The sequence below is a fragment of the Phascolarctos cinereus genome, unplaced genomic scaffold (genome assembly GCF_003287225.1).
Source record: "Phascolarctos cinereus isolate Bilbo 61053 unplaced genomic scaffold, phaCin_HiC Scaffold_4;HRSCAF=312, whole genome shotgun sequence".
In the NCBI taxonomy this organism is placed as follows: Eukaryota; Metazoa; Chordata; class Mammalia; order Diprotodontia; family Phascolarctidae; genus Phascolarctos; species Phascolarctos cinereus.
Window position 1 is genome coordinate 183,083,660 of NW_027555847.1, and position 14,029 is coordinate 183,097,688.

A 14,029-nucleotide genomic window follows, 5' to 3' on the forward strand; every position below is an offset into this window, starting at 1 on the left:
ATGGAGGCAAATCATTCCACTTTTGGATAGTTGTAATTATTAGAAGAGGCAACTAGTGGCTCAGCAGATAGAGCAGTGGGGCTGGAGTCAGGAAGATCTTAGTTCAAATCCAACCTCAGACACTCTTTAGCTGTGTGACCTGGGAAAGTTGCTTAACCTCTGATTACCTGACAAAATGGATCCACTGGAGAAGGAAAGAAGAACTGGGCATTGATCCTATATAATCCCCTTGTGAGGTTTTTAGACAATCTCCTTTTATATATGCCACTGGATGGGGAAGAGTCCTTTGAAGCTATAATCTGACATGGATTTTGGTGATCCAATTCTTTCTTACTTGTTTTGAATATATGTGCTAGGTGGGGCAATTTATAAACATGGGGTTGGGAGTTGGGAAGACACTGAGTTTGAATGCTGCCTCACACACCACTAGCTGTGTGGCCCTGGGCAAGTCTCTTAATCTCTCCCAGCCTCAGGTTCTTTATTTGTAGAATTTGGATAATCTCACAAGATTGTTGTGACAATCAGACCAGTTAATATACTTACAACACCTTGCAATACCTTAAAGCACTATATAAATGCTAGCTGTTGCTATTGTTACATGGAATGTGTTATTCATTATTTTAAGGATGACAGGATTTAGGACTAGAAGAAATGTTGGAGATTGTATAGTCTAACATCCTAATTTTACTGAAAAGTAATCTGACAATCATAGACGTGATATGTATAACTTTGTCAGGCGTCACGAAGGTACTCATCAGCAGAGCCAGGATTCTAATCCAGGTTTTCTGGCTTCAAATCCAATGCTCCTTTCCCTACAGCAGGCTGCTATGTTGACTTTTTACTCCAGAAGTAGAAAATCCAAAAAGCCAGTAAAGCAGCTCATTAAACAATTGTTACTCTGCTATGCAAATAAATGAAAATGTTTTATTGAAACAGCTCAGAGGCCTTACTAAACAACAGGCATGCAGCTTGAAGCTAACATTACTGCAACCACCTTGATGCACACTGGAGCTTTCACTGGGGGAAAGAAGCGGTTACTCAGTCAGAAGCTGCAGCTGGGCACACATGGACTGGAGAAGAGGAATAGTTCATTAAGATTCATGGGCTGCTTTGGAATCTTTGGGTGAAAGGCATTAGGGAAGTCCAAAGCATTCTCTATTATGAATGAAACTGCAGACTTAGTTGTTAATCCACTAACTTTGCAGCAACCACAGGTTCAAATGTCAGTCAAGTTGACTCAGATGGCTCTGGTAAAGCAGGGAGATTAAGTACAGTGAAGGCTATTGTCTGAGAATCATTCAGATAAGAGTTTTAGAAGTATTCAAGGCTATGAAAAAGCTTTTTGCCCTTTTTCATAGAGGAAAAGATCTAGGTTAAAAACATGCTGTAGTGGCCAGAGCATACATAATTTCTGTTATGATGGAATCTTGGCACAGATACCTATCAATCCCATGATTTTATATTTACTTATTTATTTTTTGCTAGGCAATGGGGTTAAGTGACTTACCCAGGGTCACACAGCTAGTAAGTGTCAAATGTCTGAGGCCTGATTTGAACTCAGGTCCTCCTGACTCCAGGGCCAGTGCCCTATCCGTTGCACCACCTAGCTGCCCCAATCCCGTGATTTTAGGGAAGTTGTTTTCCGTTTGTGGGCCTCACTTTTCCCATTCATAAAAAAGAGGTATGTATGTTGGATCAGATGATCTCTCAAGCCCCTTAAAGCTTTAAATCCTATGACAAAAAATAATCAATAAAAAAAGTGTGAAAGAAATGGAATCCATGGAGAAGAGGATAGTGAGAGAAATGATTGTTAATAAACAAGAGCTCTGCCTTCTTCCAAAGTCCTGATTTTAAGCTCAGTCTCTTGAAGAATATTGCTGATAATGAGTTTGGACTAACTTTCTTGTTCAAGACCCCACCCTGTGGAAGCTATTGAGGTATTCTCTGGCATGGGTGAGGTATACATTCTTTGAATAGATAGCCCAAAGCTATGAGTGGTCTGGTATAGAGATAGTTTCTCTGTCCAAAGGTGACATGATGTCACTCTCAGACCTTCATTTTAATATAGCTCAGCTTCCATTGTGTTATCTAAATCAGAGTTGATCACCACCTCTCAGGAACACCTACTCTTTGAAGGGTCTTTGAGCTGTGAGCCTGATGCCATGATTATCTTTGGTCTAAGACAGATGGTCAAATGACCATCATTTTATTAATAACTTGCTGGCCTTATTAATAAAATGATTAAATTACCCAGAAACTATGTCTCTAAAACCTTTTTAATCATCACAATAGTTTGTGACAAAGAATGAGCTGTAGTAATTTCCAATGAGTTTTCTATATTAATACAGATTTTCATACTAAAGTAAAGGCATTACTACCTGTCACTATATTTATGCTATATTCTGCAAAAATCTGAGGTGAGTTATGGAGACTTCAGTGATAGTATTGCCTCATCATAAGACAAAATGAGAACCACCTATTATATTGTAGAGTTGAAATCTGAGTGTATTGGAAGTATTTTGCTCTTATTTCTTTTTTTTTTCACCCATTTTTCTATCTACCTTTTGTGAGAATAAATGCTGTGTATATGGTAAGTGGATGAGAGATGAATTTTGAGCAATTCACCTATAGAATTCCAAAATTCAATATAATCTGAAACCTCACAGTAAAACTTTATGAATAAGAGAACTACATGAGTTATAAGACAAGTGTAGTGGTGGAAGGGGCAGCAAGGTGACATAGTGGATATATGTACTAGACTTGGAGTCAGTAAGATCTGAGTTGAAATAGTGACTCAGATATTTACTAGCTGTGTTAACTCATGGTGAGTTAACCTTCCCCAGCCTCAGTTTCCTCATCTTTAAAATGGTGGTAAAAATACCACCTATTTTATAGGGTTATTGTAGAGATCAAAAGAGAGAATGTATAGAAAGTGCTTTTCAAACCTTAAAGAGCTATATAAATGTTAGTTATTATTACCACTCTTCTTAATGAGATTCTTTCAACTGGAGGGTTTTTCATAAAATCACAGGACTAAGAGTTGAAGGAGACCTTAGTAGTCATCTAGTGCATTTGATATATGAAAAGGAATTCACAGTGTAATATACCTAGTAAATGAAAGGCCATCCATTTTGGGCTGGAAGACCTTGAATGAGGCAGAACTGGTTACCTCCTGTGTCAGTCATTCCACTTTTGAACAGCTCTATCTTTTAGAAGGTTTATTCTATGGCTAGAGCACCAGCCCTGAAGTAAGGAGGACCTGAGTTCAAATCCAGCCTCATACCAAACACTTGACACTTATTAGCTGTGTGACCCTGGGCAAGTCACTTAACCCCAATTGCCTAAAAAAAAAAGGTTTATTCTAGTAACAAGTCTGAATTTGTCTCTTTTGTAACTTCCACCTACTGCTCCCTACTGTGCTACTTTACCCTCTGGGGCCAACCAGAGCAATTCTAATCTTTCTTCTTTATTAAACAGACTTTAAAATACTTGAAAATAGCTATTATGTCTCCCTTGAGTCTTCTTTTCTCCAGGCTACACATCCTAATTATTTCAACTTCTCCTTATAGGACTTGGACTCAAGATTCTTCCTGGTTGCCCTCTTCTAAAAATTCTCTCACTTATTAAGGTTGAACTGTTTACATTCCTGCATGGAAAGATGATATTTGTAACTCATGAGAGCTTTGTCAGTTTTAGGATAGTTGGAGGGAAATAAAATTTATATGTATATGTATAGATAGATAGATAGATAGATAGATAGATAGATAGATAGATAGATAGAGGGCACAGGGTGAGTTGAAATTGAAGGGGTGATATCTGGAGAATAAAATTAAGGGGTGAGAGAGGATTGTACTGGGAGAAGGAGAAAGGGAGAGGTAGAATGGGGTAAATTATCTCACAAAAAAAAAGACAGAAAAGAAAAGGCTTTTACAGTGGAAGGGAAACAGGGGAAGGTGAGAGGGAATGAGAGAATCTTATTCTCATCAGATTTGGCTTAAAGAGGGAATAACATACACACTCAGTTGGATATGGAAATCTATCTTGCCCTACAGGAAAATGGAGGGGGAAGGGGACAAGACAGCAGGGGAAAGATAGAGGGGAGGGTAGATTGGGAGAGGGCATAATCAGAAGCAAACACTTCTGAGGAGGGACAGGGTCAAAAGAAAGAATAGAATAAATGGGGGGTGGAATAGGATTAAGGGAAATAGTTTTTCACAACATGACTACTATGGAAGTGTTTTGCATAACTGCACACGTATAACCTGTATTGAGTTGCTTGCCTTTTGAATGAGGGTGGGTGGGGAGGGAGGAAGGGAGAAAATTTAGAACCCAAAGTTTTAAAAACACATGTTAAAAAAATGTTTTTGCATGCAACTGGGAAATAAGAAATATAGGAAATGGGGTACAGAAATCTATCTTGCCCTACAGGAAAATAGAAGGGGAAGGGGATTAGAGAAGAGGGGGAGAGACAGAAGGGAGGGCAGACTAGTGGAAGGGGTATTCAGAATGTATGCCATCTTGGGGTGGAGGGAGGGGCAAGATAGGGTGAAAATTTGGAACTAAATCTTGTGGAAGTGAATGTTGAAAACTAAAAATAAATAAAAATGTATGCCACAAAAAAAATGACAATTCTCTTCAACTTATCAACATGGTTTGTAAATCGTGATACCCAGAATTGAACACCATACTTCAGAGTATGAGCCTGTGAGTCTGTGAAAGAAGCGAACAAGCATTTATAAGCATTTATAATTAAACCTACTATGTGCTAGGTATTGTATTAAACACTTTACAAATATCTCATTGTATCCTTACAACAATCTTGGGAGGGAGATACTATTATGATCTCCATTTTACAGTTGAGGAAACTGAGACAGACAGAGGTTAAGTGACTTGCCCTTGTTGTACAGTTATTAAGTGTCTGAGGCTGGATTTAAATTCAAGTCTTCCTGAATCCAGGCCCAGTGATCTATCCACTGTGCTACATAGCTGCCTACAAGATGGGGTCCAACTAAAATAGAAGACAGAGTATCTTATTCCTTGGAAAGTGCATCTCTTAATTTGAGCAAAAAATCACATTAAGTTTTTTGAATGTTCACATCATACTGCCTATATAACGAGTCTACAATCCACTAAAGCCCTCAGATTCTTTTCCAGGAAAGATCTTTTCCAGATTCTCCTATTCTGTAATTGTAAATTTTACTTTTTGAACCCATATTAGATTTCACATTGTTGGTAATAGAGCTTTCTCCTTATAAGGAAAATTTCTAAATCAAATTTTGATAAGGGTAGTTCTAAAGACTTTTAGTAACAAGAACAACTCCAGTAAAGTAAGAAATGAAATTTTACATAACTCTCCAAACATTTTGAATGACAGCTCAGTATAGTGTTCAAAATGACTTGGGTGATAAGAAAATAATTTGGATAATTCTGTGAATGAAACCCAAGGTAAAAAAAATGTGTAATTCCTAAGGATGTCCAACACAAGGAAGGGGCAATCTGAATTTCTTTTAATCTTCAGAAATGGAAAAATCATTTATTCCATGAAATAAATAGTCAATGACAATAAGAATCTCCAGAGAAAGCAATATAAATGATATTCCTTCTGAAATCTTCACCAGATATTGATTATCTGTCTAAAAGGAGAATAGTTACTACAAGATTTTCCCCATTTGGAAAGTACTTTCCCTATCTCTATTCATCAGTCAATCTAGTCATGGATAACCTATCTTCTATAAATATTGTCTTCCATTTATGTTCAAAGCTCTATTTACCTAAAGTGAAGTATGAAGTTGAGCAAACTTTTGTCATTTTGGTCAGTAGAGACACCCATTTGGATAATTTCAAGTAAAGAAAAAATATCTCCAGCTCCTACCAGTTATTTCTTCTCTAAACTATCTGGATGCTTGTCTCTGTTTCATATTTTACTCTGCCTTATGACATAGCCCAATTATGCTAGTAGATTTTAATCTACTAGATGGCCAGTGAGATAAAGACATGACTCTCCCAATCTCATTTTTCACTTTAAGTTAAAAATACTTCAAAATTTATTTGAAGGATTTTAAAATAATGATCAGTATTGGGACTTCCACCATGGATCCAGAGAGTAATCCCTCCATAACTTAGAAGATGGTCTTTGGGAGTTGCTGTGACTGAAAAATTCATTAGTATGCTAGCAGCCTAGGGATGGGCATCTCAAAAGCTGCCCAAAAATGATCTCAACCTTCATCAAAACCAACCAATTTAGTATTTATTTATTGTACTGTTATTGCTGCAGCTCTCCCCCTCATCCACCCCCTCCATTATCCTGAAAATTTTTCTAGAGTACAGATATACTTTTTGTATTCCTCACAAAGCCTAATCATTTACGAGGCACAACATAGATATTCAAAAATAATTTTTATTTATAAATGCTTATATTATTTGTATCTTCATTAGGAAAAATTGTCTGAACATAAGTTCTTGTTTTCAAGCTTTTAATTCACTGTGTGTGAGCAAGGGTATTTAAACCAGTAGAATAAAAGGATCTGTGATAATGATTTGTGATACACCAATTTTTAAATTTCTTTTTTTTTGGTGGGGGTGTTCTAATTTGACTTTATTAGACATAAGGAGCTTAAGAATGGAGTGAGTATGCAATGGCAGGAGAAGTGGGCTGGAGAAGGTTTAAATGGGGCTAACTCTTAAGCAGGAGTGTAGGGGGATCCTTCAATGCTAAGGCAGGGAAGGATAGGGACAAGGGAAAAATGGGAGGGAGGAGAGGCAGGATGGGGTCAAACTCAAAGGGGACAGGCATCATGCAGAAAGCTAGCAGGAGAGGGCTCAGAAAGGAGCTTCCCGGGAACTTCGAGCAGCCGTCAGGGCCCGTTTCAGTTGCTCGTAGGTGACAAACATTACTACATTCCAGGAGCTCAAGTGGAGGAAGGAAGGCACGAACTCTTTGTAGGAGGCTTGGGGTCCCTCCTTCCGAAGCATAGTGAGGGTGCAGTGGCCAGCACTAGCATACTGGCCTGTGGCAGAGTTCAGGTATCTTGTCTTGACCATGTCCATGGGGGAAGCAATGATGGTGGTGCAGAAGCCAGCCCCAAAGGCTGATGTGAAGTGGCATGGAAGGTCATCAGTCATGAGGTGAGCCTTCAGGAGGGCATCTTTGATGATATCATAGGTCACCAGCTCAGCACAGTTGACAATAGCATTACAGGCAACATTGGGTGAAGTTCCTTTCCATAGGCCTTGAAGCCCCTCCTCTTGGGCAATAGTCTTATAAGCCCTGGTATCTTCGGCTGCCACCTGCATGAGCCTGGGCCTGGAAACGTACCTTCACCACATCTGTGGGTTGGGCTACGCCCACTGCCAGTGCCCCTGTGGTGCAGCCTGCCAGGAGGCGGCTTCCAATGCCTGCATGCTCTGATCCCTTGGTGTAGAACTGCTTGACAGAGTCATAGAGGCCAATTTGGACAGAGGCAAAACTCATCTAGTATTGCAACCTAGCCACCAGCCCATTGTAGAGGCTGCCAGGGCCCTCAGTCTTCACCATGTCAGAATGGCGCCCATGACACCCTGATACTGGGCAGTGGCAGAGGAAGCTCTGATGGTTCCCTGGCTCTCTCCGTGAATCTGCAGCTGGGCTTTGGCTGTGTCCAGGGGAAAGGTGAAGAGGTCAGCGATGCAGGCAGTGATGCCAGCCCCAAAGAACTTTATGGTGGCTGTTGGGGGCACGTCTGTAGGCTTAAATCCAACCACGATGATGCTGGCTTTCTGCTACTTCCCAGGAGGCAAAGGAGAAATGGAAAGATAGCCTCCACTGATTGAGCAAGGAGATAGAGGAACTCTGCCGGAGTTCTGATTTGGAGGGTCTCACGATGATGGCACCTTGATCAAGCTTCTCTAAAGGTGTCTTGCTCTTCAAAGTTGCTCACGGCAACCATGGCCCACTTCCCTTGATTTTCCATAGAAAGTTGTTGGGAAACTGAACACCTAATGATCATACCATGTGGCCAGGACCATAGAGGAAAATGCGAAGAGGCAGCGGGAGGCATGAGCCTGCAGCAGAGTCTGGCATCTGGCGGGCTGGAGGGGCTGCCTAGCAGTCTCTTGGCTGCATGGCTAATAGCTCTCAGTCTCAGAGGAGGTTGAGCGCGCACTCACCAATTTTTAAATTTCAAAAAGTAAACATAGTTTTCCTCCATGCTGAGTACTGATGGGAGAAGTGCATGCTCAGAAATGCTTTTATCACTATTTGCCCTAACATCCAGGCAAACATTCATTATTCCACATATCTTCACTCATTGAATAACTCTATCATTCCTCTCCCATATTCCATTCCACTAAAAGGTTCCACTAAGTCTGACGTCATACTAACAACTTTAAATAATGCCACTTACATAACTTCTCTCTTTGGGGCATCTCAGGGTGTTGGTTCTCAAGATTTAGGCATCTACATTACTGTAGCTCAATTAATTCCTTTTCCATTCTGACAGACAATATGCACTGTGGGACTGCATTAAGTCTGGCATAGTTTCTGAGAGAAAACTTCAGAAGAAAGAAACCAGGAAATTAATAAAATCAAGAATGGGCACCTAATGTAAGCATGTTTGATATTTGTTTCTTCCTTTCCTTCCCTGACATATCTAAATCAAACTGGCATGCAAACCACTGGATCAATTACTTTGTTTTGGCAGATCTGATAGAGACAAATGGGGGTTCGACATCCTCCTGCTTCAGATGGAAATCTCCTTTGAGCGGAGGAAGAAAACATTTGCGACCCCGAATCGCATGGCAATATCTCATGGCTATGCTTCAGCGCACGAAGATGATGAGATTCAGGATTGGATCTACTAAGGCTGGTTTTCTAGAACGTCATATTAGTTTGTTCTCCAGATGACTTTCCTATCATCTGGTTGTACTGAGGTTTAGTTGAAGACAGAGAGAGGATATTGACAGAGCTGGGTTTTTCCATCTCCAGTTTTGTATTTCATCTCTATTTTTCCCCTAGCATATCATCAAAAATTCCACTGACCATTTTACAATTATGTTTATTTTTTATACGGGACTTGTGATTATACTGGGATTGGGAAATTCCAGTCAATTAGATAACTTGCATTTATTATGTGCCTACGTGCCACACACTGTGCTAAGTGCTGGGAATACAAAAACAGGCCTAAAAAACTAATGAAGGTTGGTACTTGCTCTGCAACTTACAGCATCATAGATTTCCCTGGAGATACTGAGAAGTCATTTGGCTTGTCTAGAGTGTGGTTGAGAGGCAACAGTTGAACAAAGACCTTCCTAACTCCAGGAATGACTGTCCAAAAACTATGCTTCCTCTCTGACCATATTTAAATTGGGAATTTGAGGGGGGACTCATCAAAGTTTTTAGAAGAAATTTTGCATATTACTTGTGTTGCCTTGGGCAAATCACTTAAATCTTTTGTAAACTGAGGCAGTTTGCACAGGACTGGATGATTGGCTAAGGTTCCTTTTGGGGAAGCTAGGTGGTGCTATGGGTAGAGCTCCAGGCCTAGAGTTAGGAAGACCTGAGTTCAAATCCAGCCTTAGACACTAAGTGTCTGACCCTGGACAAGTCACTTAACCCTATTTAACTTAGTATCCTCGTCTATAAAGTGAGCAGAAAAGGCAAATCTTTGCATGTGTGTGTGTGTGTGTGTGTGTGTGTGTGTGTGTGTGTATGTGTGCGTACCTTATGTATGAGCAAGAATATTTAAACCAGTTGAATAAATATAGTGAAGTTTCAAAATATAATCATATTTTGATTACCAATGGAGTCACAAAGAGTCAGACAAGACTGAAATGACTGAACAATAATGAGGTCCCTTCTGGCTCTGAATCTCTGATCCTAAGACCCTATGTTTTTGAGAAAGTTAAGTAGAAACCCAGGTAAACAGCAATGGGTACAGACTTAGAAGTGACCATGATTGGATAAAATAAATATGCATATAATATTTAGATGAATATTTGACAAAATGGATGAAATAAAATTTACCTAAAATAAATGTTGAAAACTTTTTCAGGCTCTTTCAGAGTAGGTATTTTATATCATACAGCTTTTTAAACATTGCAGTTTTTCATGGACAGCATGTATTTGCTTACTGAGGGAAGATTTAGGGGCTAGCCTGAATTTTTTTTTTCTGTACTCAAAACCTTTTTCTGTGGGGGACAGAGAAGAAAAGAGTTGCTCAAAGTGATTCTTCATTTTGAAAGGCACAATGTTCTTGCTAATCAATCTGCATTTTAAAAGCAAAATAATGGAATCCCTTATGTTCAAAAGGGTAAGAAGTCAGGCCCCCAATCCAGCCATTACTCAAAAAAAAAAAAAAGGCATCTTGTGCTTTTTCAGTAAGGATAGCTATCATACATAAATTGCACTTGGGTCACATTAATAAATTTGTTAAGCATTGCGTTGATTTAAGCTTCTAAAAGAACAGTGTGACAATATAAATGAAACAATGAAATATAGCCATGTTGAATGACTTATGGTTATTTTCTGACTCATTGAAAATCCTGAAACAAGAGCATTAGACAATTTAGTTTTATGATGGAAATCATTTTTTATCTATAGAGAAAAGATGAAGTCAGTTGATCTCTCTGATGCTGCAATGAGGCCAAGAGCAGAGGTGGAAGGGAAAAGGCAAGAAAGAAAAAAGAAATTAATTGCTAATTTCATGTGAACCTTATAAAAACCAGTTCGTCTTGTGAAAGGCTATATTTGCGCTGTCAAAGTTTGTCTTTCTCAGTTGCAAATAATCTTGTCCCTAAAAGGTTTTCAGTTTTGCCCATTGCAATTTATTTCCAAAGTTAATTTATTCTTATATTTACACTCTCAGATTTATATTCTTGGTAATAGTTATAGGATATTCAAAGGCAAAAGTGATCATAAATATTAAAAGAAGCAAAGAATTATATAATGTAAATATAATTTTAGTATAAATATATCTAGTGTGTATTAAGCTGCTAAAGCAACAAATTGCATACTCCTTAGATATCTAAATTTCCACTAAGATTTAGTTTACATATCACTTTCTATATGAAGGCTTTACTGAAGCCCTGACATTCCAATGCCTTGCCCTCAAAATTATCATGTAAGCATTTTTATATACATACATATATACCTATGCCTATACATATATAAATACATATATATGGAGAGATAGGTAGACAGACAGACAGACAGACAGGTAGACATATAGATAGATAGTCTACTTCCCCCACCTTGAAGATAAGGTACTGTCTCACTGTTGTCTTTGTATACCCAGGGCCTAACAACATGTAATAGGTGCTAAATAATTATTTGTGTAGTAGAGTGCTAGATTCAAATTCAGAAGAGGATCTGGGTTCCAATCTTTCCTCTTCTATTTATTACCTGTATAATCTTGACTAACTCTTACTCCCTCTGGACCTCAGGTTCTTTGTCTGTAAAATGGAGGGGAGGAGATGAGATGAGATGACCCCTGAGATCTTTTCTCCCTCAAAGTCTATGATCCATAAAATAAAATTTTAAATTGGAAAATGTTTGTTCTGTTCTATTTCATGCCCCCCCCAAGAATGAATTCTCATTTTTATTCATACAGTATTTGAATTATCACTGGAATTTCAAACTGAGTCCCCAAATGTAAAATTGTGACAGCCCTGAAAGGTAATCACAAATCACAAGGCAATTTACAAATAGGGCCTTTTGGGAAAGTTCTGTGTTAATAAATAAATGTACAAATTGTGGCATATTAATGTAACAAATACTATATTCATATATGCTAATAAATTAATATATGCCAAATACAAACATTTAGTATAAGAATATGTAACAATATTTTACATATAAAATAATGCTTACTATGTGCTATATGTCATATTATATGATGTTATACATATTTCTATATGCATGATATGTGCTATGAGAAATGAGGAAATAAATTGTTTCAAAGAAACATGGAAAGAATTATATGAACCAATATAGAGTGAAGTGAGCAGAGGCAGAAAAACAATTTAACCTGTTACATCAATATTCTTAAAAATGAACAGTTTAATAGACTTGTATAAATTGAAGAAGAATGAAATGAGCAAAACCAGGAGAACAATTTATAAAGTAACAACAACCCTGTGAAAACAAACAACTCTGAAAGCTGTCAGAATTCTGATCAATGAGATGATTCCAAATTCAGGATTCCAGAGGACCTATGATGAAGTATGCTAGCCACTTCCTGATAGAGAGGTAATGGATTTATAGTGCACAATGGTATCTCTATCTCTATATCTGTATTTATATTACCAATAGCTATACATCTAATATGGCCAATGAGGGAATTTATTTTGCTTGACCATATGTATTTGTTACAGGGATTGTTTTTTCCTAGAGAGTGGGAGGGAGAGAAAATAGATTTCTCTTAATTAAAAAAAACTAATTAAAATATATTAACAAACATAGATAGAAGAACCCTTTCAGTCTGCCTTATCTACTTCCACATGTCAAAATACTGCTAATATACATCACAGATTTTCTTTATATTTAGAAAAAACCCCATTTGACAAGCAAGGTATCGCCATTTCTATCAGAGTTGATCGGTCATAGGCCACTTATAAAATCTAAACTATTGGGTGAAAAGGGAAAAATACAATTAAATAAACAATTACTGTTGTTTTTATAAAATATTAAAGCTACTTCCTGATTTTTAAAAAAATATGGACTTGGTCTTTTTGTTTGGTGATGAATATAGAGACATAACTTTATTCTGCTCTTTAATTATATGTATATATGTAAATGTATACATGTTAATGATGATGGTGATATTTCTGAAGTGTTCCTTAATTATCTGCTTCGTAAATGTGAAAGAACTTTGTGGCAAATCCAAGGAGAATTTCTCCCCAGCAAACAAATTCTGGATCTGACAACTTTTTTCAGTAGGGAAAACCTGACTGTACTGCAAAATAATCTCTTATTGGAATAACTTTTTAAATTTGTTGAATTTGTGAGGCTGTTTGCATTGGATGCATTGGATCAAATCTGGCAGGTCTCCAGATGGCCCACATCACACAATTCTTACTTCATTTTGTTATAATCCATTTGTAATTAGCTTTGTAAAAGCAAGAAACCCAAGGCGAGAGAGGGATGAGCATTCACAACAGAACCCCAGATCAATCTCAAGTTATTTCTTTATGAAAGGAGTCAGCCAAGAATAAAAAAGGAACTTCCCTGAATCAGTGGCTTTTGGGGTCCAAGGGGAGAAGCAGTTTCCCAATATTTCATATTTTTCACTTTTTTTTTGTTTGAGGCAATTGGGATTAAGTCACTTGCCCAGGGTCACACAGCTACTAAGTGTCAAGAGTCTGGTCTGAGATTGGATTTGAACTCAGGTCCTCCTGACTCCAGGGCTGGTGCTCTATCCACTATGCCACCTAGGGGCCCCAATATTTCATATTTTTGTACAAGTTTCCTCAAGATAGAACAGTTCTTTGTTATGCTTCTTTTTATCTAGCTGTTACATAGGGAACAGTTGACCTCCAAGGCCCCTTTCAGCTGAAAGATTCCATGTACTATGCTACAGAGGAAACTTGGGAGAATTCAATTACTAGAGACTTTTTAGTTCAAAATATACAAAACCTAATAAAGTAGAAGCAATAAATTACCATACAGAGCAGAATAACCTGCACCAAGTTTTTAAATTTTATCTAATTCTTTGATATTTGGGAATACCCCATGACAATTCTACTAACGTCCAAGAAGGAACTGAACTTTCTGAAAGACAACTTAAGTGTTCATTTCAATAGTAAAAATATTTTAAATAGCAAAAAAAAAAATGGCCCAAGGGATATCTATGGCACATTCCATATGATCTCTTTATTGCCTTACAGAAATCAGATGACATTACTGCCTTTTAAACAAGGGAGACCAGAGATAAATAGGATCCCACAAAGACAAATATGTTTGAAGACCTTAGATCAAATAAAGGTCTCTGTTTGGTTAGTATTGATGGAATGCTTCAGGGCTTCCTTCAAGTCTCAGCTAAAGACCTTTCTTCTG

At 37.9% G+C, this 14,029-nt stretch overlaps 1 protein-coding gene and 1 pseudogene across 1 annotated transcript in view; both read right to left on the minus strand.

The window, feature by feature from the left end:
* Window positions 1–14,029, minus strand: part of TRPM3 (transient receptor potential cation channel subfamily M member 3) — a 373,306-nt gene that overhangs the window by 246,984 nt on the left and 112,293 nt on the right.
* On the minus strand, window positions 6,496–8,059 carry LOC110218848 (dicarboxylate carrier UCP2 pseudogene; annotated as a pseudogene).